Source organism: Sorex fumeus, unplaced genomic scaffold (assembly GCF_029834395.1).
Source record: "Sorex fumeus unplaced genomic scaffold, SorFum_2.1 ptg000183l, whole genome shotgun sequence".
Taxonomy (NCBI): domain Eukaryota; kingdom Metazoa; phylum Chordata; class Mammalia; order Eulipotyphla; family Soricidae; genus Sorex; species Sorex fumeus.
Window position 1 is genome coordinate 641,387 of NW_026606240.1, and position 16,302 is coordinate 657,688.

Sequence of the window (16,302 nt, forward strand, 5' to 3'; positions counted from 1 at the left end):
CAAGGACACCGACGCCTCCAACGCCTCTTTTATCGCATGTTCCGAGGAACAATTCTTCTCCAGTGTCGAAAACGGCATGGTGAGATTCGTGCCTTCTTGTCTCGGTCAGACCAATGATGTCGTACTTGATCATTCGTGCTTGTACCATCACAAAAGTAATAGAAATAAAGTCCAAGTTCAATAATTGGGGTGCTTTGGGGGGTGTTCAGGGCCTACTCTTGTTTTACTGCTCAGAGATCACTCCTATAGTGTCAGTGGACCATGTGGTGTCAGGATCAAATCCAGTCTTCCTGCATGCCCCTCATGCTCTTTAACCTATTGAGCTTTCTCTATGCATATGCATAGTTTTATTGTTTTATTTTCCAAGAAACAGAAAAAATTCTGTTTGGGCCCTTACCATTCTTCTCTTCTTGATAAATAAGATGTTTCAACTGAATGACTACATATAACTTCCAAATACTGCAACTGTTTAAAAATACGAATTTCATTTATGAGTTTAATCATAAAATCATTTATCCAGTATATCTTCTATTTTTAGTTTTAGGGACATTAGTTGTTTGCTTAATACAGATTTTACATGTAGGAGAAGTCTTGATCTCGAACATCTGTTTTGGTTTGATTTAGGTTGCTTTTTCTTATTTTCAACAGTGAATAAGAATTCCTTGAAGCCACGTGTGCCCAAGCTGAACCTGAAGGTCTCACACTTCTGTATCTATCTTCATATTAGAAGCATATAAACTTATAAGCCAAGTTTTCCTATGGTAGCACAGAAGACACAATGAACAGGTTCCCTGGATCAACTTCTAGGTCCATTCGTGCCAATTAGACAGAAGCTCGTATTCGAATGACTGCTCAGCTATAGTGCCCACATATTTCTACTTCTCTTGCAGTTGCTCTCCCAGCTTTATAGGAGTTTGCTCAGTCTTGGACCATATGGTCACATAGTGCCATATAACCACGATTCCCCTAGGGGCAACTCTCAAACAATGATTGGCAGTACGGGGTTCATAAATTCTGTAGGTTCACAATCCCTTGGATGTACAATTCTGGGGATTTCTGCCCAATAGACTGAACTGTTGCCCATAGGGCTATTCCATTAAGTAACACAATCTTTGGGTTTTTTTTCCTTTTTGGGCCACACCTGGCAATAAACAGGGATTAGTCCTGGCTCTGAACTCAGGAATTGCTCCTGGCAGTGCTCGGAGGAAATCTTTGGTGATTTTCTCTTTCCCCAATTTCCCTTCTCAAAATTTCCATTTACTTTCTCCTGTTTCCTCTAACTACTGCCCGATAGTGACTCACAACCAAGGCCTCTGAAAGTTGTTTATGGGGAAAGTAATATGGGGGACTAGAGGGAAATATAGGGCCCAAATTATTTAGAATATCAATAACACCTATCAGAAAAATAATAAAGTTATGAAAATTTAGATCAAGTAGGGTCATAAAGATTCTATTGTCTTATACATTATTGTTCCACCTAATACCCTTAGTTATCTGTATAATTCTTTGTTCCCTACTCACTTGACTAAGGTGAAATCGTATTTTTGTCAAAATAACTAACTATAAGCATAGATGAAAGAAGAAATGTAAGTCAAATTATAACAGAAGCACGAGAGTTGACAAAGTTTCTCTGTTACTTTACTGAAACTACTATAATACAGCATTGAAATCTGGGTGTCTTATTTTTTTAAATTTTTATTATTGAAACACCATGAGGTACAGTTGTAGACTTACAGATTTTTGTGCTTGGGTTTCAGTTATACAATGATCAAGTACCCATCCCTCCACCAGTGCCCAATCTGGGTGTCTTAAGCAGCAAAGACTGATTGTCTCAAACTTGAGATCAAAGTGAATTTAAGCAGGATTGGTTCTACTTGAGAGCAGGAATGGGGCTGACATGATTAAGGTTCTTCTTTTATCTCTTAAGGGCTGTCTTCAGAGTTTCTTGACATTGCCTTCTTTCTACGTGTGTCTATCTCTGCGGAAACCTCCCCTTTCCTGAGGACCTCAGCCATACATATAAAGGACTACGCTAATGACATTATTTGACCTTGATGATCTTATAGTGACTTTTTCTCCAAATAAGAGGTACTGAAAATTAGGCCTTCAGGGACTGGAGCAATAGCACAGCGGGTAGGGCGTTTGCCTTGCATGCGGCCGACCTGGGTTTGATTCTCAGCATCCCATATGGTCCCCAAGCACCACCAGGAGTGACTCCTGAGTGCAGAGCCAGGAGTAACCCCTGAACATCGGCTGGGTGTGACCCAAAAAGCAAAAAAAAAAAAAAACCTAAGAAAATTAAGACTTCAACATATCTTTTCTTTGTAGGAACAATTCAACCATAGCATCTCACAACACTGATTCATTATGAAACTAGAGTAGAAGATTGTACTACTAGTCTAAATCAAACTAAAGAACATTTAAGTTTCTTTTTTCATTTCAACCTAGCTATATTTACTAAAGGACTAATCTCATACTTGAGGTTGATTTCTGCTGTTTGTTGCTGCTGTTAGATATATGAGGGTTATCAACTTTTGTTTTTTTGAAGATCATTAAACACTGTTTAAAAAATCATCACATTTGTATGCCTTGAACTTTGTTTTTGTATCAGAAAAAATACATTTAAAAGCACTGCATACTATTAAATACAACTTCTTTTTATAAACATTTGGTTATACCATTGTAGTCAATTGTACAAAGATAAAATGAATACCTTTAAACCCAAACACACATTGTTTTTTCTTGCAAATGTACAGATGGCTTTTAAAAAAATTATTGCTCAGGATTAAAACTGCTATGTTTGAAGTGTATAATTCAATTGAAGACAACTGCCAGATTTCTTTTCAAAAAGTCTACACAAGTTTATTGTTTGATAGGCAATGCATAAGCACATCACCCCTAAAACTAGAGATTGTGTTTTTTCTCAGAGAAGTTTCTGATTCTAACTTTTCCAAATAATGAAAAAAATATGACCTTTATTTTTATTGGCATTCTTTTAAATAAGAGGGGAAGAAGACTGAGCCTATTTCATTAATCAACTATTTCTATTTCTTTTCTAGACAGTCTTTCTCTTCTAGACCTTTGCTCATTTCATAAGTTTGGGGCACTTTGTTACTTACTGTTATTACTGTCCCAGTTCATTATCTCTGTGCTTGTCATTTGTTTATTCATATGTCTCTTTTCTTCCCTTCCCTTTATTTCTGCAGTTTGATGACAGGGGACTGTATGCAACTTGATGTGCCATTGATTGTCCCTTTACCATGTGCTTCCACATATTCTGCTTGTAGTACTGGCTTGTCACCATGGTGCTCACACAAGTGCTCTCTGGTATCTAGATTCCTGGACATTGTGCATACAAATATCTGGTTGTAAGGCTCACTAGGAGTCACCTACCTTACTGACAATGCTCAAACACAGCTGGATGTGCATAAAATCTATAAGTGGCTCTAGCGTCCACACAGCCAGCACTATGCTTGGCACATGTGAATAGCAAACTTCTTGCTTTATAATTGAGAGGCTGTTTCTGTTAGCCATTGACCATCCCCCAGATGCTCTTTAAGTTACATTTTAGCTTTCCTCTCAATTTTCCCCAACGTATGTAGCTATTTATAGAATAGAGATTTATGTGAAGTATGAAATTGTGGTTGTGTGTGTTTTATGGTAGCCCCCAAACAAGTTATTTGCTTCCAAGTAGTCTTATATTTCCTGGAAATCACTTCCTTCAAATAGAAAATTCCACCACAGCACAAGTAGTACATTTTGTATTTGCTTCCTGAAATGTCTAAAGACACAGTTTAACCAGCAAGCAATGGTAGCTGAACAAGGAATCTACTGAATAGTAGTGCTAGCCATGACTATCAATAGTAACGCTAGCCGTGACTATCAATATTTTCACTAGTCCTTGATTTTCTTCTTGAAATGTGGCCATACATTAACTAAGGTTCAGGATAGTAATGAATCTTATCAAATCCTGGCAAAATATATAATTTCAAAAATATGCTTTCTTCATTCTTTATAATATGCTTCCTATATTTTTTCTTGAGGTTTACCTAGTACCAAAGAAAACCCATGCTCCTATTTCAACACACTGACAAAGGGAAGTTGATACTTACCTTAAGGTGTGGATTTAGGAATCAAACGTCTTTTCCAAATGAAGTTAATTGTCCCCAAAGCATCTTTTAAGTAGGGATTAATAAAAACTAAGTCAAAGTTCATTTGAAGTCAAAGTTCATTTATATGATTTCTCTTATGAAGAAGTGTATGATTTAATAATACCTTAAATACTTGGGAAGTATGTTACTGCCAACAGGTCAACCTGTACCTGTGGGGTGAGAGCATCAGTAGCCTAATGGTGACTTTAGGCATCATGATAACCCCAAATGGCCACTCTGCCTTTGGTCAGATCCTGACAACTTGCGACCAAGCTTACCAAGAAATTAAAGTCATATGCACACCCCAAAGCGGCCACCCAATTGAAAAGCTACTCTAGCCTTATTGTTTCAATAAAAATACAGAATGCCGTGGGGGCTGGGGGATGGTGGTGGGGAAACGGGACATTGGTGATGGAAAATGTACACTGGTGGAGGGAGGGGTGCTGCATTTTCCAATTATGAGCAGCTTTGTAATGGTATATCTCATGGATATCCAGTTAAAAAAATTTTTTTAAGTAATGTGGAGTTCATGCCCAATTCAATCAGCTTAATTGATGTCTGAATAAGAGCATTACTCCTACATTAAAAAATATTTTTTGGTATTTTTTATGACAAATTTTTACTACTTGGTCTTACCAGTCTAAATTTTCTTGGCTCTTTTTCTGCCTCTTTTAAATAAACTTTATGATTCTTCAAATTTCACCTATTTTTTCAGAGATGTTTTATGTGTTTAGCTTAATTTTTAGAAGACTACCCTTTAGCTCACTAAAATTTCTTCTCAAAAATCAACTCAATTAGTGTCACATGTCCTTCTCTCCCTGAAGGGAGCATAACATAACACACACTATAACCATGCTGCCAGACCCTGTGCCAGGCTGTTTCATTCGGGGTGTCCCAGAGAGGGACAGGTAAGACCCCTCCTGCTGCAAGGGTCCCAGGTGCGGCAGCCAATAACCTCCAGAACTCAACTGCTTCCATACTCACAGCCGCTTTCCACACACTCTGGCCAAGTCTCACCCACTAGTGAACCTATTCCTGGACTGCATGGCCGTGACAACTCATCCCTCATACAACTCACACCACCCATACTCCAGGAGTTCCATTAACATATTTGATGGGGTTTAAAGTAAGAGGTAACCAATCTTAGAGGGAAATAATTTTTTACGGAATATATATATATATATCTCACTGTCCTCCCATTGTTCATCGATTTGCTTTAGCAGGCCCAGTAACGTCTCCATCGTGAGACTTGTTGTTACTGTGTTTGGCATATTGAATACGTCACGGGGAGCTTTCCAGGCTCTGCCGTGCAGGCGAGATACTCTTGGTAGCTTGCTGGGCCAGGTGTGGAATATATATATTCCACATTACCTCCACTACCTCCACTACTCAGCCCCCGCCAGGAGGTTTCCGGACACATCATAAGACACTTAATACCCATTTCATGATTGCTGCACCATATTTGATAGGGTTCATGTATGGTTTGAACCAAGGAACACCTATAAGGCTGATTAGAGGCCATCCCTCTCAGAGAGCCTGGCAATCTACCAAGAGTATTCCACCCTCAGGGCAGAGCCTGGCAAGCTATCCATTGTGTATTCAATATGCCAAAACCAGTAATTACAATGGGTCTCATTTCCCTGACCCCAAAGGAGTCACCAATACAGCAGCGTTGAGAAGGATGAGGAAGTAGAGGCTTATAAAATCTCAAGGCCCCGAACTAAGCTGCCAAATCAAAGAAAGGCAGAAATGATTGCCTGTACTTCTTTTTTTAATTTATTTATTTATGTATTGAATCACTGTGGGTAAAGTTACAAAACTTTCAGGTTTAAGTCTCGGTCATGCAATCATCAAACACATTTCCCTTCACCAGTACTTATTTTTCACCACCAAGAACCCCAATATACCCCCCCTCCCAACCCTCCCAATGCCTGTGAGGCACATGAATTCTAGTTAACACTCTATCTACTTTGATTAGATTCATTGTTTCGACAAAAGATGCACCATTATAATGTAGAGTTTACACTCCCAAATCAGACCTGTTGAAAAGACATTGTGAAATAATTTGTTTCTATAGCTGGTTACAAGAATCAAATGATGACGAGCGGCCACTATTGCAGCCACGCAATTTTGGATTTCTGATATTTTACTTATTAAGCCTGGAAGTATTTCTGCCGAGAGTCAGATAATTATGAGATTGGTTTCTGTGGCTCTAGAACCATGGCTGTGCCGGAGAGCCACTCATGGGGGGCAACCTGTGACCTCGGTAGGGGGTGAAGGACGAACCCGAAACGCCCCCCTTCTCATGAGGATTCAGTTGCTCCATCACGACCGGCTCATACCTGGCTTGCCAAAAAGCTCCGAGGCAGCTGCCATCTTGCTGTCCAGAGGGAAAAAGGCAGAAGGGAGCAACATCCTTTTCCCTCTGGGCAGGCACGATGGCATGGATTAACACATAGTCCATTCACTTTACTGCCGCAAGCTGCCGGGTTCTTCATTAAGTCTTTGTGCTTCTGGAGCCATGGCCGTGCCTGAGAGCTGCTCGTGGGGAGCAACTCGTGACCTCGGTAGGGCGTGAAGGACTATCCTGGAACGCCCGCCTTTCCATGAGGTTTCAGTCACCCCATCACGATTGTCTGTACTTTCAATGCACGTACTCTGGCATCAGATGCATCCATCGAGGACCTGATGGTACAAGTGTGAAAGATCAAGGACGATATCATTGTTCTGACTGAGACAAGAAAGCATCAATCACATCATGCCGTTTTCGACACTGGAGAAGAACTGTTCCTCAGAACATGCGACAAAAGAGGCATCGGTGGTGTCAGTGTCCTTGTCAACACGAATTGGGCTATGAGCATTGATTCATTCGAAATGCCTAACAACCCGAATTGGACAATTACACTTGAATAGATGTGGCTCACTGCTGGCATTTCTATCTTTGTTGTCTATGCACCAACATCCAATTATGATGAAGGAGAAATTGAGAAGTTCTACATGGAGCTGAAGAAGTTCTGTAAAGAAGACCACACCTTCTACAAATCATTGTTGGTGATTTTAATGCCAACATGGGACTAGGAAGATCAGTCGAAGAACTCCACATCAGGACACATGGCCTAGAATGGAATGAACAGGGTGAGAGACAGTCTGAGTTCATTATGTCGACCAAAACCATCCATGGTAACTCAGAGTTCCAGAAGGCCAAATCTTAGCGTTGGACATGGGAGTCTCCCAGTAGATGGTTCCACAATGAAATTGACCACATCATATTCAATCGACGGTTTAACCTGTCCCATTTTGCTGTTGTCCCCAAATTCCAAATGGGATTGGAACACCGTCTCCCTCGTGCAAAATTCTACTTCACAGAGCAGGGAGAAATGGCTGCAAAGTTTAAGAAGAGAACTCCCAGAACAACCACCAAATGGTAGCTCTTTTGCACCATTGCTGCAACATGGAAAGATGCCATCATTGACAACATTGACAAGGAATACGATCAACTGTTTTAGCACCTCCATGATTGTGCGAGGAACGCCAAGAGAGAGATAGCCACAAAAAAACGCCTGTCTTCAAAAACTCTTGAGCTTATTAGCCAACATGGTTTGGCATATGCTTCAGGCAACCTCAAGTGAATGTCCAAGCTTGCAAAGCAGTGCAGAGATGAGATAAAGGAAGACCTCAAAGAGAGAAGAGCAGCAGTGCTGGTAGATGCAGCAGAAGCTGGGAAAAGCATTTGTAACGCCCACCTGTCCTTCGCCAACTACAAGACCAAGATGACTGCCCTCTGACATCCTGTTGGATCTATCACATCTTCCAAAAGAGCAATGGAGAAGATTACCCATGACTTCTACTCAGATCTCTTTGATAGCCATGTCCACCTGCCCACATACCAAATTCCACAGAATGGATATGTTGTTCCCAACATTCTCCCTTCCAAAATCGATACACCATTTCATTGGTAAAGAAACAAAGAGCACGTGGCCCAGACAAAGTTATACCTGAACACCCGAAGAATCTGCCATCAGTACTAATCAATACATTGAATCGGCTCTTCACACGCTACCTGTCTGAATGCAAGGTTCCGTCCCAGTGGAAAACCAGCAGGACTGTAATACTGTACTGTGCCACGACATTGGCAACTATCGCCCGATCTGCCTATTGTCTGTCAACTATAAGCTGTTCACTCGAGTCATCCTGAATAGGATTGGCAGAACACTAGATGAAGGACAACCACAGGAGCAAGTCGATTTCTGCAAAGGATTCAGCACAATCGACCCTATCCACATGGTTACCAAGTTTATTGAGGTTTCCTGGGATTTCAAGATGCTGCTCTGTTTAACGTTCATTGATTTAAAGGCCTTTGATTCTGTTGAGATGGAGCGGTCATTGAAGCCCTAGCCAATCAGGGCATTCAAACTCAATACATCAGGATCCTCTATGAACTGTATTACGGATTCACTACCAGGATCTCACCATTCTACAAAGAAGACATCAATGTCAAGAGAGGGGTTCAGCAGGGTGATACCATTTCACGGAAACTCTTCAGTGCCACCCTCGAGAATGTCATGTGACGACCAGAATGGGAAGGAATGGGAGTGAAGATAGACAGTTGGCAACTACACCACCTTCGCTTTGCTGACATCGTTCTAATAACAACAAATATTAGCCAAGCTGCACAAATGCTGGCCGACTTCGATCATGAGTGTGGAAAAGTCGAACTCAGCTGAATCTCACGAAGACAATGTTTATGAGAAACAGTCTCATTCCTGATGTCCCATTCGCTCTCAACACAATGAGCATCTTCGAATGCAACAGTTATGTGTACCTAGGTCGAGAAGTCAACATGACGAATGACCTGGCACCTGAGTTGCGCAGGAGGAAGAGAGCGGCTTGGAATGCCTTCAAGAGTGTCGAAGAAATAGCTAAGAGTACGAAGAACCTCTGGCTCTAGGCACATCTCTTCGATTCCACTGTTCTTCCTGCATTAACATACGCCTCAGGGACCTGGGCCCTATGAAAACAGGATGAGAACGCTATTCGGGTCTCTCAAAGAGGAATCGATAGAGCTGTGGTTGGAATATCGCACTTCTCTCAAGTGAGAGAAAGAATCCGGAGTTCTGACCTCCATTGATAGTCAAGAATCAGGGACACTGTCTCATTTGCCAAGGTGTCAAAAATCAGGTGGGCTGGACATGTAATGAGATTTGGAGACGACCACTGGACTAGAGCTGTTACCGACTGGATTCCATGGATTCCACGGGATGTCAAAAGACCACATGGCTGCCCATCTACAAGGTGGTCAGACTTCTTCGTCAAGACCATGAATGATCAGTTTGAGGGTCTTCGTGTTCTTAGAATGAACAGATGCCACTGTGCTACACTAGCACTTGACAGGGATGAATGGAGACATTATTAGCGCTCACTCAAGCAAATCAATGATTAAAGGGAAGTCAAGTGATCAAATAAGAAAACTTGTTGGGGAACAGTTTTCCCTCCAACGTGCTCAGACACACTGCACACCGGGTTCAGGCAGATGTTGGGCAAAGGATGACAGGTATTCAGAGAAACACCCTCAGGGTGCAATCAATGACTGTTAACTTTATTGTCAATACACACATGTTTTATAGAGAGTCTTGGTTTACAAGAAGGTCCAATCACATGCAGTTCAGCATTATTGACCTATTACCTTTTCTTGTCTCCTTTGCCCAAATCCAATCCCAATTGAGGACAGATGCTGTGGTTAGGATGACCTGGTAAGCATAGCACTGTAGCACTGTCTTCTGTTGTTCATCGATTTGCTCAAGTGGGCACTAGTAACGTCTCCATTGTGAGACTTGCTTTGACATATCGAATATGCCGTGAGGGCAGGATATTCTTGGTAGCTTATCAGATTCTCCAAGAGAGCATGAGGAATTGAACCTGGGTCGGCCACATGCAAGGCTAATGCCCTACCCTCTGTGCTATCGCTCCAGTCCCTGGTAAGCATACGTTAGAGTTTTTCTGTCTTGGGTGTATGTGACTAAGAGGTCGACTGAGGTTCAAGACTGAACACCTAGTGCTGACACCCTGTTCTTGCCAGCTTTACCCAGATACTCCTTCTTGCGATGAGAGGAAAGTGGGACAAACATTGAATAAGTTTTGTTTCTATCCATTTCTTGCCCACAATACTTAACCAATACCAATTTAACCAATACCTCTTCAAAACCTTAATAAAATGTCTTATTAAGAAATCTTTTATTTTACAGATATTGAAGCAGCCTACACTAGAAATATCATTTAACTTCTACAGAGAGCCCAGGGAACCACCTATTGGGGGGGGGGGCACCTGTGATTGGAGCCTTCAATCACAAGTAGCCAGATGATTTCTTTGTCCCATTTCCCTGCCACAGTTAGAGCCCCTGGAGAGAAGGGGTTAGAATGATAGGTGCAAAAGGAGGTAGACAGTAGAAGATTAGAAATATGATGCTAATGAAAAGGAATTTGGGTTATGGAATGGGAATGTCACAAGGATGGGCAAGGTGGCAGCTAATAACCTGAATGACTCGATGACCCAGATGACAAGATACCAGAGGTAACAACATCTTAACCGTTTTGCCATCTACCTACTATAAACTCATTGAACAATGTTCACTGCCTTCTCACTTTATTAAAAATGAATAAAAGGGAACATGCTCTGCCTTTCTCTGGAATTTTTAATAGGGACACACTTCCCATAATCCAGGAACTTCTCTGCTTTCTCTCTCTTTCCTTTCTTTTAAGTAAAATGAAATGTTAAAAACATCAATTAACTAAAACCCAGATAGTTTAGGAATTAAGGCACTTGTAGTGCACATGGCCAGCTCCTTTTGAGTCCCAGTACTGCCTATGGAACCCTGAGAACCGTCATGACTGACTGTTGAGTGCAGAGCCAAGACTAAGCACCGAGTAAGTGTTGGGCTCAAAACCAAAATTGAAATAAAATAAACTGACAGAAAATGTATATTTTTCTTGCTTTGTCTTGAAAACTGTACCTATGTAGTAAGTCTTAGGAAAATATCCAACTTTGCAAGTTTTCAAGACTATTTAGATATTTATATGCATTTCATGTACATTTAAAAATCAGATTTCTAATTAATTGATTGAGATTGCATTGAATCAATTAAGCCACTTGAAGAGGCTGGGGAGTAGGACAGGGAGGTGCAATGTCTATGTTGGAGGGAAGTGTTCAACTGAAAGGAGGAAGTGCTGCTGAAAGGTTGTAAAGTGTTATATATGAAACTATATCAAGCAGACTGGTGGATGGGAAGCAAAAGGGGGTAGGGGGTCACTGGTAATGGGAAGTGAACACTGGTCAAGGGACTGGTGTTGAAATATTGTATACCAGTCATAAATAACTTTGTAACATCACAGAGACTAAATTAATATATATGGCACCATTAATATTAGGTAAAATTAAATTAAAGCAATGTGATATCATCTCCAACAGTTACACCCTCCAACTGCCGTGTAACCCCAACAAAGGCCAGGATCCAGAGAGTATCACAACTTTTCTCTAAGTTTTCAGGGTACCTTTAAATATCCCACCCACGCGGCAGAGCCTGGCAAGCTATCCGTTGTCTATGCCAAATAGACCAAATTGATATGCCAAATCCAGTAATAAATGGATCTCATTCCCCTAACCCTGAATATGGCAGAGTCGAGAAGGATATGGAAGGAAAGGCTGATAAAATACCAAGGCAGAAATATGCTGCCAAAACGAAGAAAAACAAAAATGATTGTCTGTACTTTTAATGCTCGTACACTGGCATCTGCTGCATCCATTGAAGACCTTATGGTACAAGCATGAAAGATCAAGTACGACATCATTGGTCTGACCGAAACAAGAAGACATCAATCACATCATGCCGTTTTCGACACTGGAGAAGAGCTGTTCCTTGGAACATGCGATAAAAGAGGCGTCAGTGGTGTCGGTTACCTTGTCAACACAAACTTAGCCACGAGCATTGATTCATTTGAATGCCTAACAACCCGAATCGGATGATTACACTTGAATAGATGTGGCTCACTACCGGCAGTTTCTATCTTCGTTGTCTATGCACCAACATCCAGTTATGGTGAAAGAGAAACTGAGAAGTTCTACATGGAGCTGGAGAAGTTCTATAAAGAAGACCACACCTTCTACAAGATCATTGTGGGTGATTTTAATGCCAAGATAGGACCGAGAAGATCAGCTGAAGAACTTCACATCGGGAACCATGGCCTAGAATGGAACGAACAGGGTGAGAGACTGTCTGAGTTCATCATGTCGACCAAGACCATTCATGGTAACTCACAGTTCCAAAAGGCTGAATCTAAACGATGGACATGGGAGTTTCCCGGTGGACGATTCCACAACGAAATAGACCACATCATATTCAATCGACGGTTTTGCCTGACTGATGTCGCTGTTGTCCCAAAATTTCGAACGGGATCGGACCACTGTCTCCTTTGTGCAAAATTCTACTTCACAGAGCGGGAAGAAAGGGCTGCAAAGTTCAGAAAGAGAACTCCCAGAATGACCACCAACTGGGAACTCTTTGGTACTATTGCGGCAACATGGGAAGATGCCATTGTTGACAACATTGACGAGGAATATGATCAACTGGTTCAGCACCTCCATGAATGTGCAAGGAACGCTGAGAGAGAGATAGCCACAAAAAATCGCCTATCTTAGAAAAATCTTGACCTAATTCGCCAGCGTGGTTTGGCGCATGCCTCAGGCAACCGCAAGCTAACGTCCGAGCTCGCAAAGCAGTGCAGAGATGCGATCAAGGAAGACCTCAAAGAGAGAAGAGCAGAAGTGCTGGTAGATGCGGCAGAAGCTGGGAAAAGTATTCGTAACGCCAGCCTGTCCTTCGCCAACTACAAGACCAAGATGACTGCCCTCCGACATCCTGATGGATCCATCACATCCTCCAGAACGGCAATGGAGAAGATTATCCATGACTTCTACTCAAATATTTTCGATAGCCATGTCCACTTGCCGACATACCAAATTTCACAGGATGGATATGTCGTTCCCAACATTCTCCCTTCCGAAATCCGACATGCCATTTCGTCGGTAAAGAAACAAATAGCACCCGGCCCAGACAAGGTCAGACCTGAACACCTGAAGAACCTGCCGTCAGTACTCATCAATACACTGGCTCGGCTCTTCACTCGCTACCTGTCTGAATGCAAGGTTCCGTCCCAATGGAAAACCAGCAGGACCGTACTACTGTTCAAGAAGGGAGACATCCATGACATTGGCAACTATGGCCCGATCTGCCTATTGTCTGTCATCTACAAGTTGTTCACTGGACTCATCCTAAATACGATTGGCAGAACACTAGATGAAGGACAACCATGTGAGCAAGCCAGGTTCCGCAAAGGATTCAGCACCATCAACCATATCCACACGATAACCAAGCTCATTGAGGTTTCTCGGGAGTTCAAGATGCTGCTCTGTTTAACGTTCATTGATTTAAAGAAGGCCTTTGATTCTGTTGAGATGAAAGCGGTCATTGAAGCCCTAGCCAATCAGGGTATTCAAGCCCAATACATCAGGATCCTCCATGAGCTGTACTGCGGATTCACTACCAGGATCTCACCATTCTACAAAGAAGTGATCGTTGATGTCAAGAGAGGGGTGCGGCAGGGTGATACCATTTCACCAAAACTCTTCAGTGCCACCCTCGAGAACATCATGTGACAACTGGAATGGGAAGGAATGGGAGTGAAGATAGATGGTCGGCAACTACACCACCTCCGCTTTGCTGATGACATTGTTTTACATCAGCCAAGTGGCACAAATGCTGGCCGACTTTTACCGTGAGTGTGGAAAGGTAGGACTACAGCTGAATCTTACGAAGACAGTGTTTATGAGAAACAGCCTCGTTCCTGATGCCCCATTCGCTCTCAACGGAATTACCATCTATGAATGCAACAGCTATGTGTACCTAGGTCGAGAGGTCAACATGACAAATGTCCTGGCACCCGAGCTGCGCAGGAGGAAGAGAGCGGCTTGGAACGCCTTCAAGAACGTCGAAGAAATAGCTAAGAGGACGAAGAACCTCCAGTTCCGGGCACATCTCTTTGATTCCACTGTTCTTCCTGCATTAACATATGCCTCAGAGACCTGGGCCCTACGCAAACAAGATGAGAACACTATTCAGGTCTCCCAAAGAAGAATAGAAAGAGTTATGCTTGGAATATCACATTTCACTCAAATGAGAGAAAGAATCCGGAGTTCTGACATCCGTCGACGATCAGGAATCAGAGACGCTGTCTCATTTGCCAAGTTGTCGAAAATCAGATGGGCTGGTCACGTAATGAGATTTAAAGACGACCGCTGGACTAGAGCTGTTACTGACTGGATTCCACGGGATGTCAAAAGACCGCGTGGCCGCCCACCTTCCAGATGGTCCGACTTCTTCGTCAAGATCATGAACGATCGGTTTGAGGCCCTTCCTGTTCCCGGAGCGAACAGATGCCATTGGGCTACACTAGCACACGACAGGGACAAATGGAGACATTACTGGCGCCCGCTCGAGCAAATCGACGACTAACGGGAAGTTAAGTGATTAAGTGATTAATTTGGTTCTTGAATTTAAAAAATTATGTTCCTAAGATAAATTCCACTGGATATACTATAATTTAGGTTTAGAATGATTTCGTTTGTTATATATCTTTTCTTGTTAAATATTTTATGTATGATATTAATGTTCATACTCAAAATACCTTAGATAGGTGGTTAACATTTAAATTTTAATATAAAAATTTTAATGCACTGAACAATAGTATTCTATAAAATATTTACAATTTTGCTGAGTGTGATTTCACATATTAGTAATGATTTTACAAGTATTTCCATGGGATAGATGGATCTATAATATTTTGGGGGGCAGCGTTAATTTTCTTAGTAATCCTGTAAGACAAATTTATCTTGTCTTATAAGATCACTGCCTCTTCATTTATTTAATGAGGTCAACAACAATGTTTTCTTGATTGTCTTGATTTTTTTCTTTTCTTTTCTTTCCTTTTTTGTTTTTGTTTTTGAAACACACCCAGAGGTACATGGTTCTGTGGACCATGTGATGCTATGATTGGTCCAGGGCTCCAGCGTGCAAAGTATGTGCTCCAGCCCTTTGAGCTATCTCCCCTTCTTGATTGTTCTTTGGAATTTATTAGTTAAATCATTCTTTGAGTAGGATTTAATTCTAACTTTAATTTTAATAGTTATGGAGGTATTTGGTTTTCTGTTTCATTTCAGTCCATTTTATATGAGTTAGTAAATTGCCTTTTTAAGATAACTTGTCAGTTTAATCCAAATTATTAAAATGTATTGTTATTAAGTGGCTTATGTTTTCTTGTTATAGAGTTAGTGTGTGTGGAATATCTGTGGAAAGCAATATGCTGTTCCTGAGGTTATTAATTAATATATTAAATCTCCATTCCCCTCCTTTGATTTGTGTAGCTGAGTTTATCATTAAGCTTATGAAAACCTATTTTTGACTAATTTTTTCATTACTTATTTTTTATTTAATGTTTGGTACTTTTCAATGCATTAAGTTTGTGTCATTTAATCAAGTCCAGTTAGTTTTCTATTTTCCTGCTTCCACTTTGACTTCCCCTTCTGTTCTCAAAACAGATGCCACATAATTTACTAATACAAAAGTCGTATTTTGGCTGTTTTCTTAATTTCCATTCCTTCTCTTACTTTTCACTTTTCTTTTAATTTTTATTAGTGAGACACCATGAGGTACAGTTGTAGATTTACAAATTTTGTGCTTGGGTTTCAATTATACAATGATCAAATACCCATCCCTCCACCAGTGCCCATTTCCTACCAGCACGGATCCCAGTATCCTCCCATCCCCATCCCCCTCATTCCACCCTGCCTCTGTGACAGGGCATTCCCCTCTTACTTTTCACTTTTTGCATTTCTTTCTGGACACAATGGCTTCCTTACTGCTTTTCAGACACTACAGAAATGTCCTTCTGGTAACCTGCATTTACTTCACATGTGTAAATGCCATGTTTTCTCTATACTTCTATAAATTTTGCCCTCATTTTCTGTCTCCTTCAAGTTTTCACTCAAAATCAGCCTCTTCTGACAAATTAGTGTAGGGAGCATACTTTCTTTCTTTTTTTTTTA